This window comes from Triticum dicoccoides, chromosome 1B (genome assembly GCF_002162155.2).
Source record: "Triticum dicoccoides isolate Atlit2015 ecotype Zavitan chromosome 1B, WEW_v2.0, whole genome shotgun sequence".
NCBI lineage: Eukaryota > Viridiplantae > Streptophyta > Magnoliopsida > Poales > Poaceae > Triticum > Triticum dicoccoides.
In genome coordinates, this window is record NC_041381.1 from 292,662,292 (window position 1) to 292,673,066 (window position 10,775).

At 42.2% G+C, this 10,775-nt stretch overlaps 2 long non-coding RNA genes across 2 annotated transcripts; both read left to right on the plus strand.

Moving 5' to 3' along the window:
- Window positions 1–4,662: 4,662 nt before the first annotated feature.
- Window positions 4,663–5,236, plus strand: LOC119304222. Its single transcript, XR_005148171.1, has 3 exons — window positions 4,663–4,964; window positions 5,040–5,108; window positions 5,190–5,236. It is a non-coding gene; the product is annotated as an uncharacterized LOC119304222 (long non-coding RNA).
- LOC119304229 lies at window positions 5,233–6,218 on the plus strand. The gene is made up of 3 exons (XR_005148177.1): window positions 5,233–5,466; window positions 5,569–5,901; window positions 5,998–6,218. It is a non-coding gene; the product is annotated as an uncharacterized LOC119304229 (long non-coding RNA).
- Window positions 6,219–10,775: the final 4,557 nt, after the last annotated feature.

The following is a 10,775-nucleotide window of genomic DNA, read 5'->3' on the forward strand; positions in this document are numbered from 1 at the left end:
GGATCTGCACCAACTTCGAGATATGCATATGAGGACTTACCGGAATTGTTATATGTTGTTCCCGGCCTCATTTAAACTTGCCTTGATGTGTTGCTCTTGTTTGCATCATCTCTTGCCATGAGTAGCTTCATGTAGCTTTGTCATGCATCATACTTGGTTGAGCATCATGTCTTGTTCTTGTGTGGTGTGTTTACCATGTTGTGTGCTTCTTCTCGATAGTTCCCGTATCGTTGCGATCGTGAGGATTCGTTCATCTACGCTTGGTTCGTGTTCGTGGCTTCACCTTCTTCATGGACTCGTTCTTCTTCCTTGCGGGATTTCAGGCAAGATGACCGCTACCCTGGATCTCACTACTATCATTGCTATGCTAGTTGTTTCGTTCTATCGCTATGCTGCGCTACCTATCACCTGTTCTTCAAGCCTCCCCAAATTGCCATGAACCTCTAACCTTTGACACCCTTCCTAGCAAACCGTTGCTTGGCTATGTTACCGCTTTGCTCAGCCCTCTTATAGCGTTGGTAGTTGCAGGTGAAGTTGAAGATTGCTCCATGGTGGACAGGATTATGTTGGGATATCACAATATCTCTTATATTATTAATGCATCTATATACTTGGTAAAGGGTGGAAGACTCGGCCTTATGCCTGGTGTTTTGTTCCACTCTTGCCACCCTAGTTTCCGTCATACCGGTGTTATGTTCCCGGATTTTGCATTCCTTACGCGGTTGGGTGATTTATGGGACCCCCTTGACAGTTCGCTTTGAATAAAACTCCTCCAGCAAGGCCCAACCTTGGTTTTACCATTTGCCTCACCTAGCCCTTTTTCTCTTGGGAGTCGCGCTCTTGAGGGTCATCTTTATTTTACCCCCCCCGGGCCAGTGCTTCTCTAAGTGCTGGTCCAAACCAAGCGATGTCCGGTGCCCCCTGGGCAATCAGGGTCTATGCCAACCGACGTCTTGCTCATCCAGTGTGCCCTGAGAACGAGATATGTGCAGCTCCTATCGGGATTTGTCGGCACAGCAGGAGGCTTTGCTGGTCTTGTTTTACCATTGTCGAAATGTCTTGTAAACCGGGATTCCGAGTCTGACCGGGTCTTCCTGGGAGAAGGTATATCCTTCGTTGATCGCAAGAGCTTATCATGGGCTAAGTTGGTACACCCCTGCAGGGTATAAACTTTCGAAAGCCGTGCCTGCGGTTTTAGGCAGATGGGAATTTGTTAATGTCCGGTTGTAGATAACTTGACACTAGATCCGAATTAAAACGCATCAAGCGCGTGTGTAGCCGTGATGGTCTCTTTTCGGCGGAATCTGGGAAGTGAACACGGTTTTGGGTTATGTTTGACGTAAGTAGGAGTTCAGGATCACTTCTTGATCATTGCTAGCTTCACGACCATTCTGCTTGCTCTCTTCTCGCTCTTATTTGCGTATGTTAGCCACCATATATGCTTAGTCGCTGCTCCAACCTCACCACTTTACCCCTTCCTTTCCCTTTAAGCTTTGCTAGTCTTGATACCCATGGTAATGGGATTGCTGAGTCCTCGTGGCTCACAGATTACTACAACAAGAGTTGCAGGTACAGGTTATGCGATGATCATGACGCAAGAGCGATGTTTGCTTGTTTTGGAGTTCTTCTTCTGCTTGTTCTTCGATCAGGGGATAGGTTCCAGGTCGGCAGCCTCGGCTAGCAGGGTGGATGTCATTTGAGTTTTTGTTTGTGTTTCATCCGTAGTCGGATGGTGCTCTTATGTAAGATGATGTTGTATTCGTGTGGCATTGTATGCCTTTTGTATGTATCCCCATCTATTATGTAATGTTGATGTAATGATATCCACCTTGCAAAAGCGTTTCAATTTGCGGTTCTGTCCTTGGTGGGACCTTCGAGTCTCTTTATAGTATCGCATATTGGGCGTGACAGTTCCTCTCAAAGTTATGTAGCTCTTCATGCATAGCGTTTATCCAATCCGGATCTTCCAATGCTTATTCAACCTTCATAGGTTCAATGTTAGAGATGAAATAATAGTTTTCACAAAAGTTAGCTAAACGAGTTTTAGAGCGAGTGATTCTCCCGGTTTGAATGTCATTGTAGATTTGCTCGACGGGATGATCTTTAGCAATTCTTGCTCAAACTCGTGAAAGCTTTTGCTTGGGTCTTCGTTGAACATCTTCTTCATCTTGTTCTTCTTCTTGGCCTTCTTCATTGTTGGTGTTGTCGTTCTCTTGTCGTGGTGGAGAAAGAGGTTGTTGACGTTCATCTTGATGCACTTCCTCATTTTCTTCATCTTGGTGTGTCCCACTTGTGGATGCTTCCGTGTTAACTCTTGGTTCACCTTGTCGTGAAGTAGAAGCTTCCACTTGGATGGATGAGGTACTCTCCTTCACCTCCGTTGGACGAACCTTGCCAATATACAAGTCTTGGATTGCTTCCGAAGGATCTTTGTCTCCTACATCAATTGGCAATTGCTCTACTTGCGAGCCGTTAGATTCATTAAACTTCACATCTACCGTCTCTTCAACCTTTCGGGTGAAATTGTTGTAGACACGGTAAGTGTGAGAGTTTGAGCCATAACCTAGTAGGAAACCTTCATGAGACTTAGGAGCAAATTTAGAACAACGATGCTTATCAAGAATGTAGCACTTTGAGCCGAATACTCGAAAGTATCCAACTTGGGGTTTGTTACCGGTGAGGAGCTCGTATGCTGTCTTGCCGAGTAGCTTGTGAAGATACAAGTGATTTGTTGCATGACAAGCTGTCTCAACCGCTTCTACCCAAAAGTGCTTCGGCGTCTTGTACTCATCAAGCATCGTTCTCGCCATTTCAATGAGTGTCCGGTTCTTCCTCTCAACAACTCTGTTTTGTTGAGGTGTGTACGTAGCCGAGAACTCGTGTGAAATTCCTTCTTCGTCAAGAAAGGTGTCCACATTTGCATTCTTGAACTCCGTTCTGTTGTCGCTGCGAACCTTCTTGATCTTCACTTCAAATTTATTTTGGGCCTTCCTAGCAAAGTTCTTGAAGATCTTTTGGACCTGCGATTTATCATCGAGAAAGAACACCCACGTAAATCTTGAAAAATCATCAACTATAACTAGACCAAAAGAATTTCCACCGAGACTCTTGTAAGAGTTGGGACCAAAGAGATCCATGTGTAGTAGCTCTAGTGGCCTCCTTATGGTCATGATGTTCTTCACGGGATGCCTTCCTCCAACCTGTTTACCTGCTTGACAAGCACTGCAAAGTCTATCCTTATAAAATATGACATTGTTAACTCCAAGGATATGATTTCCTTTAATAAGCTTGTCAAGGTTTCACATACCAACATGACCTAGTCATCTATGCCATAACCAACCTTTTGAGGATTTAGCAATGAAGAAAGTTTTAGGTTTAGCCTTTTTAGTGAAATTAACAATGTATAGATCACCTCTACGCACACCGGTAAAGACCATTTTATGGTTTCCTCGATGAAACACTTGGCAATCTACTTCAGTAAATAAGACATTGAAACCGAAATCAGCAAGTCTAGATACTTAAAGTAAGTTGTATCCAAGGGATTCAACGAGCATGACATCACTACTAGAAATATTGGCATTAACGACCGTGCCTAAAAATTGTTGGTCATTGAACACCCGAGTGGAATCCTGTGTGGTGAAAACTAGTCTACGTAATACCTTCAAAAACCACGGGTCTACCCGTCGCTACGTGATCAGTTGTTACTGTTGTGATATGGTTTGCATGTACGTACAACTCTTAACAAACTTACTCTCCTTGCGCTGAAAAAGAAAACAATATCTCTCCTTTCCTTTCTCCCCGGCAAATAGCCCAACTAATGTTGTCGGGTTATCCAAATATTGGCGCTAACTGTTGGCAATTGGGATTGCATTAGATAACCCTTCGTAATAACAGGGAATAGTTATGTAATCTTTTTTTTGCGATCAGAATAATTATGTGATCTGTTAGGATCTAATCTCCCTGCGCCTCTTTCTCCTCTGCTCCCTCCCCTGCTCAATCGACGACACCTCCATAGTGCATCTCCTTTTTGTTCTACGCCTATCCGCACTACAGCCCCCACCTCGCCAGTCGCCTCGACCCCGGCGTGTACGCGATGCTGCCTGCACGTCGCCGGTAGCCTCGACCTGGTACGCCCCGCCACCGCCAGCACATCCCGGTCGCCTCGACGCCGGCGCGCCCGGGCTGCCGCCTCCATGTCGCCGGTTAGCCTCGACTCTGGTGCCCTCGCGTTGCCGCCTATACATCACCGGCCGCCAACGCAACTCCACTGCAGATTGGTTCATATTCCTCCTTGCTCTATTTTTTTCTATTGCCGGACCTTCAAGCACTGTTGTTGATCCTGATTACTAAATATGTAGGTAGAATTTCGTTCTGGCTAGCAAAGTTTCTCAAGTGTTTTTCGTTAAGGACAATCTTATACAAGGATGGCGCATAGTTGTGAAAATCCATCACGTCATGCTTACCTTGTACCACATGCACAGTCTGATGATGAAGCCTCCGAAGCTGAATTTGACATAGGCGATGAAGACGACATGCTTTAAAGTTCGATAACACCATCACGTAGAAAGAGAACAACATGATGGCACTACTTTATGCAGCTCTTAATCTGTACTAATCAATTTTCTTCATATTTTACCTTTTACCTTCTTAATAAATAGTGACACCAGTAGTTCTGTACTTACTTTATTTGATTATAAGCATTCAGTAATTCATTTTCAGTACATAAACATTGACTTATTTGATTACTTTGTATAGCCTTTGTGCACACTTCAAACTTGACAGCTTTAGCTCGGGAAAGATGCCGCTCACAGCTGAATAAGTATGGATTGGTACACCAAGGTATTGCTAGGCGGACCTTGCCGAAGAAATCAAGTCAAATAGCAGATTTTAGAAGAAAAAGGGTTACTCATAGGCCTCATTTGCAAGATTAGGAACTGTGGAAAAAGTACGAGTTAGATACACAGGTACTACGCAAACATAAAATTATTATTCAAGCTATCTTCTATTGGATGATACAATGTGGTTGCTTGTTTTGATAGATGGAAATGATGCGCCGACAAATACACCAATCTTGTTTACTACAAATTGGGATGCTAATGATTCCGAAAGTGAGTTTCTAAGTATCATGTACTGTACCAAGAATTGTTTGCACACTTTATTGTCTTCAAGTAACTCATAATATATTGCAGATATGAATGTAGAAGTTGATGCCAGCAATAATGGTGACATGGATGAATTTTATGGTATGAAAATTATCCTTTTTTTACTGCATCCACTGTGCTGACCAATTGGTTGTATATTTTTAGACGCTACAAATGGTGTAGCTGAATTAATGGGTAACAAAGATCTGGAAAGTGAAGAATCGCAGGGTAACCATGGGCCTTTCCGCTACCTCAAAGACTAGTAAGCCCGAAAATCCAACTCGATTAGTTGATGAAAATCTGGAAAGTGAAGTGCAAGGACATGGTACACGCTTTAACTTCTCTTGTTCTTCATTTCCAATAATATAAGATCAGTGATTTGTCTTGCCATTTTATTTCAAAAGTAATAGACACTTCCCTATTTTAGAACAGGGAGGGAAGGAAAACAAGCCACCAACTATGGATAAACTATTTTATCTCAGTTGAATCCTGGTCTTTCAAATGATGAAGTCATGCAAAAATGTGATACATCTAAGTGGCATGGTCACATAGTTGGCTTTGGTGGTGGAATTAGAGCAAGAGGTTTGCGAGGACGAGCATTGAGTAAGGCTGAATTGGTTTCTAAACTTCAAGCTTCTGAGAAAGCAAAACAAGTACTCGAAGAAAAGGTCAATGCATGGTGCAAGAAGTGTCAGAAATCCAGTGTCTTCTGTCCTGTAGATCTCTAAGTGATGGTTCTCATGAACGCCAAAATGATCAAGTAAATTGTTCTCATAGATTGATTTTATATGTCATTATACTTTGAGAGCATTTATTTACATGGACCGACTTTCATAAACTACTCAACATTTTGTAGGACTGATGGTCCACCGTAATATATAGAAGCACAAGGAGGCATTGTAATCGCCGATGAAGATCAAACAACGATGGTGTCCCTCGATTGAAGATTAATAAATATTATCAATTATCTTTTCTAGTTGTCTCGTTTTGTAGATAGATATGATCAAGTGCATTGGTAATATAAGGAGTGCTTTTAACTCAAATTTCGTACATGATATTTTAACTTCAGAATTGTATGTGAGAATATTGGTATTTCTATTAATAAAAGATGCTATGATCCTTTCAATTCAAATTCTTTTGTCTCCATCTTAATGTGGATGTTAATATTGAAATGTTGGTGCTGCATAAAGTGATCGCTAAACAGAATGTTATGCTAAATATATGTGGTTCTGAAAGATATTGTGATGAGAGTGCTCGGTAATGATACTTTGGCCAGCATGGTAACATTATTAGCGATGACAAAAGTGGTCGTCAATGCTACAATTGTGGTCGTTATTGCCTTGGAATTAACGACGACACACCATCCCGTTGTTACAAGAACAACGACCACCAAAGGTATGTGGTCGTTATACTTTTAACGACGGAGCCTACTACGACCAGCAGATTGTGGTCGTTAATGACCTTTAATGACCACAATTAGACTTATAGCGACCACATATACGGTCGTTAAAAACTGTTTTCTTAGTAGTGCATTTTGTATGGAGCTATCATGTGATATGGCCACCTTACCGAGGCCAACCACCTTACCCTTTGAGTTGTCACCGAAAGTGACATACTTTCGAGGACTATCATTATCAGCAAGCTCACGAAGTATGTCTTTATCTCTTGTCATGTGATCGGTACATCCACTATCAAGAACCCATTCCTTTCCTCCTGACATATATCCCCAAAGATTTGCCATAAGACCAAAGTGTCTCATTGCATCATCAAGATCGAAGTCACCATCATCATCCTCGTCATAGTATCCATGTTCAACATCGTCATGTGGTAGATCAAGTCCTAGAGAGGGTGATTCATTAGAGTGAGTTTGACAATGATCTTGCTTATGAATTTTTATAGCTTCGGAAATAATATCACTAATAATACCAACATTTCCTTTGGCACGCATAAGGTTTGTAAGCTCAAATAGACGATCACCAGACATAGGATCACTAGTATTCATCTTACTCAAGGCAATAGACTTATGGAGAATTTCATCTAGATTTTTCAAGGAATAATCTGGAAATCGTTCCTCAAGAAATTTCCATATAGTGTAGGCACACTTAAAAGTAGGCAAACATCCAATCAAGTTTCTAGGCAATCCTCTAATGATAAGTTCGGCAGTTCTGAAATTCCTAATCATGTCAATTGACTCATCATGGGTAGGATGCATAGGATCAACATAAGGTGCACAAGGGCTAGCAATGTACTTGTTCAAATGATATTGATTGAAAATTACAAGCATCTCATTTTTTCACTCATGAAAATACTCTCCATCAAGAATAGGCACTCTATGTCTAAGACTCCCCAAAGTAGACTCATCCATGTTCCTCCAATGGTGATTAAACTAAAGCAATGGAGACCAATGCTCTGATACCACTTGTAGGACCTTGAGAAGAGGTGTCTAGAGGGGGGTGATTAGACACTAAGTACCAAAATTGCAGTTTTTAAGTTTCCTTAAGTTTAAGTGGAGTTTAGACACAAGTTTAACATTCACAATACATATCAAGCAAGCATGCAAAGAGTGTATGAGCAGAGGAAAGTAAAGCATGCAACTTGCAAGAATGTAAAGGGAAGGGTTTGGAGGATTCATATGCAATTGGAGACACGGATGTTTTTGGCGTGGTTCCGATAGGTGGTGCTATCGTACATCCACGTTGATGGAGACTTCAACCCACGAAGGATAGCGGTTGCGCGAGTCCATGGAGGGCTCCACCCACGAAGGGTCCACGAAGAAGCAACCTTGTCTATCCCACCATGGCCGTCGCCCACGAAGGACTTGCCTCACTAGCGGTAGATCTTTACGAAGTAGGCGATCTCCTTGCCCTTACAAACTCCTTGGTTCAACTCCACAATCTTGTCGGAGGCTCCCAAGTGACACCTAGCCAATCTAGGAGACACCACTCTCCAAGAAGTAACAAATGGTGCATTGATGATGAACTCCTTGCTCTTGTGCTTTAAATAATAGTCTCCCAACACTCAACTCTCTCTCATAGGTTTTGGATCTAGTGGAAAGAAGATTTGAGTGGAAAGCAACTTGGGGAAGGCTAGATATCAAGATTCATATGGTAGGAATGGAATATCTTGGCCTCAGCACATGAGTAGGTAGTTCTTTCTCTGAAAATGTATGCTGGAAGTGTAGGTTCAGTCTGATGGCTCTCTCCATGAATGAAGAGGAGGTGGAGGGGTATATATAGCCTCCACACAAAATCTAACCGTTACACACAATCTACCAAACTCGGTGGGACCGAATCGTTAAACTCGGTCAGACCGATTTAGCAAATAATGTGACCGTTAGGATTTTCAGTGGGACCGAAACGCAACTCGGTGAGACCGATATGATTAGGGTTAGGGCGTAATGTAATCTCCGTAAGACCGATTACACAAACTCGGTGAGACCGATTTTGGTAATAAGCTTTCCAGAGAGTTGGTCAGGCAAACTCGGTTTGACCGATTACACAAACTCGGTGAGACCGATATTGGTAATGAGTTATCCAGAGAGTTTGCATTGTAATCTTGGTAGTACCGATTGCTCAAACTCGGTGAGGCCGATTTTGGTAATGGACATACACAGAGAGATTACAATCCCATCTCGGTGAAACCGAGATCCCTATCGGTAAGACCGATTTGCTTAGGGTTTGTGGCAGTGGCTATGACTTTGGAATCGGTGGCGCCGGATAGGAAGAATCAGTGTGACCGATTTTGGCTTTAGGTTTAGGTCATTTGTGGAAGTGACAAAGTAGCTGAGGGTTTTGGAGCATATCACTAAGCACATGAAGCAAGAGGCTCATTAAGCAACACCTCATCCCTCCTTGATAGTATTGGCTTTTCCTATAGACTCAATGTGATCTTGGACTACTAAAATATGAAATGATGAGTCTTGAGCTTGATGCTTGAGCCAATCCTTTGTCCTTAGCATCTCGAAGGAGTTCCCACATCCTTTAGTCCATGCCACTCCATTGTTGAACTTAACTGAAACATACTAGATAAAAGTGTTAGTCCAACAAGAGATATGTTGACATTAATTACCAAAACCACATAGGGAGCACTTGTGCTTTCAATTGTGCTACCTAGTCCTTATTTCCGGTGCACTCCTCGATCAATGAGTTAGGATTGTGCCAATCCCTCGCTCTTTCGATCATATCGTCTTGCCTGAAAAGCAAGATTGTTCTGGAGCTTAGTAACATATCAATGGTTCATGATTTTCCGAATATCTTCTCAGAAGTATCACCAGATCGTCACCTAACCGCTATGTTGAGTTCGTGATCAAGTTGGTTCCTTGTAAACCAACCCTTCTCCAAGAATCTATGTCAGATACCCTGAGCTAGTTGGTTAAGCTAAACAACAACTTGGAGAGTTGGAAGATGAAAGATTGTCTGACTCAGTTCATTCCAAAGGGATGTCTTTGTGTGTGTGTGTGTGTTGAAGAAAGATGATATTCATTGGTTGATCCTCGTGATCAGTTGTTGTGTCTATTGTCATGTCAACCTTTGATTTGAGTATGGGCTATCGTCAAATCAAATCAGAACCAACAATGTTCGTAATGTTGTCTTACTCGTGGTTGTTTCCTCGAGCATACACCATTATATCTTTTGGGTCTGACCAATGCTATCACCTTGTTCACATAATTGTGGAATTCCATTCATATGGAAACCTGGATGAATTGTTGTTGAGCCATCGACAACATCCTCGTCTTCTCCAAAATTTTGTTGAACATTAAGCTAGTGTTGGAAAATTTTGAAAGCATTTCTTCATGCTAGCTCATGAAGCATATGTTCGGATATAAGAAGTGACTTCCTCCAGTTCATGTGCATTTGATGCAAATTGCCGCCGTGGATTCGAGAAAGTCAATGTTGCCTCCTTTGGAATCATCCCAAATCAGTCATGCATACGTGCGGAGTATTCTGTGGTTTGGAGACTTGCAACCTTCATTCCATATGTATCCCTAGCACACCAAGCCACTAATTGATTTGTTCAAGGAGAAGAAGTTCCTTCATAAGAGCTAATCATATGACTTATGCAAGGACTTCGTTATCCGCGGTGATGGTTCCCAACCAGAACTTGGTAGTGTTTTATTGTAAGACTACCACGTGGTCATGCTTGTCTAGGACATCGTGTTCACATGTGTGTAGCAGAAACAGCTCATGCCTTGGAGTTTGCTATCGTAGTTCATTTCCCGAGAATCTCGCAACGTCATCCCATCGAATTGTGTTGCAAACTTTCTTTCTAGACATGTTGTCTAAAATATTCAGTTACCAACCAGATCTGAATCTCAGGCAGATATGATGGTTGGAACCTTTCCAAGATCTATGATGTAGGTCCCGATAAGGTTGATGTTCTGGCCGACACACCTAGCCAGAAGATCTATCATTGTAGTATCTTGATTGAGCAAGTCGACCATCTTCTCCATGAGGATTTTAAGTGACTTATTATAAAAGTTGTTCCTTGTGGATCCTTTGTATTCCGAAGTTCGATCTTTACTTGATGGCCATGTTGATGCTTTCAAGCATGATCATGGTACCTAGAACATCAAGGAGAACATTAGAAGCGGAGTGCTAAATGCCTCTCGGTCAATCATCCAGATTTTGTTCCCTT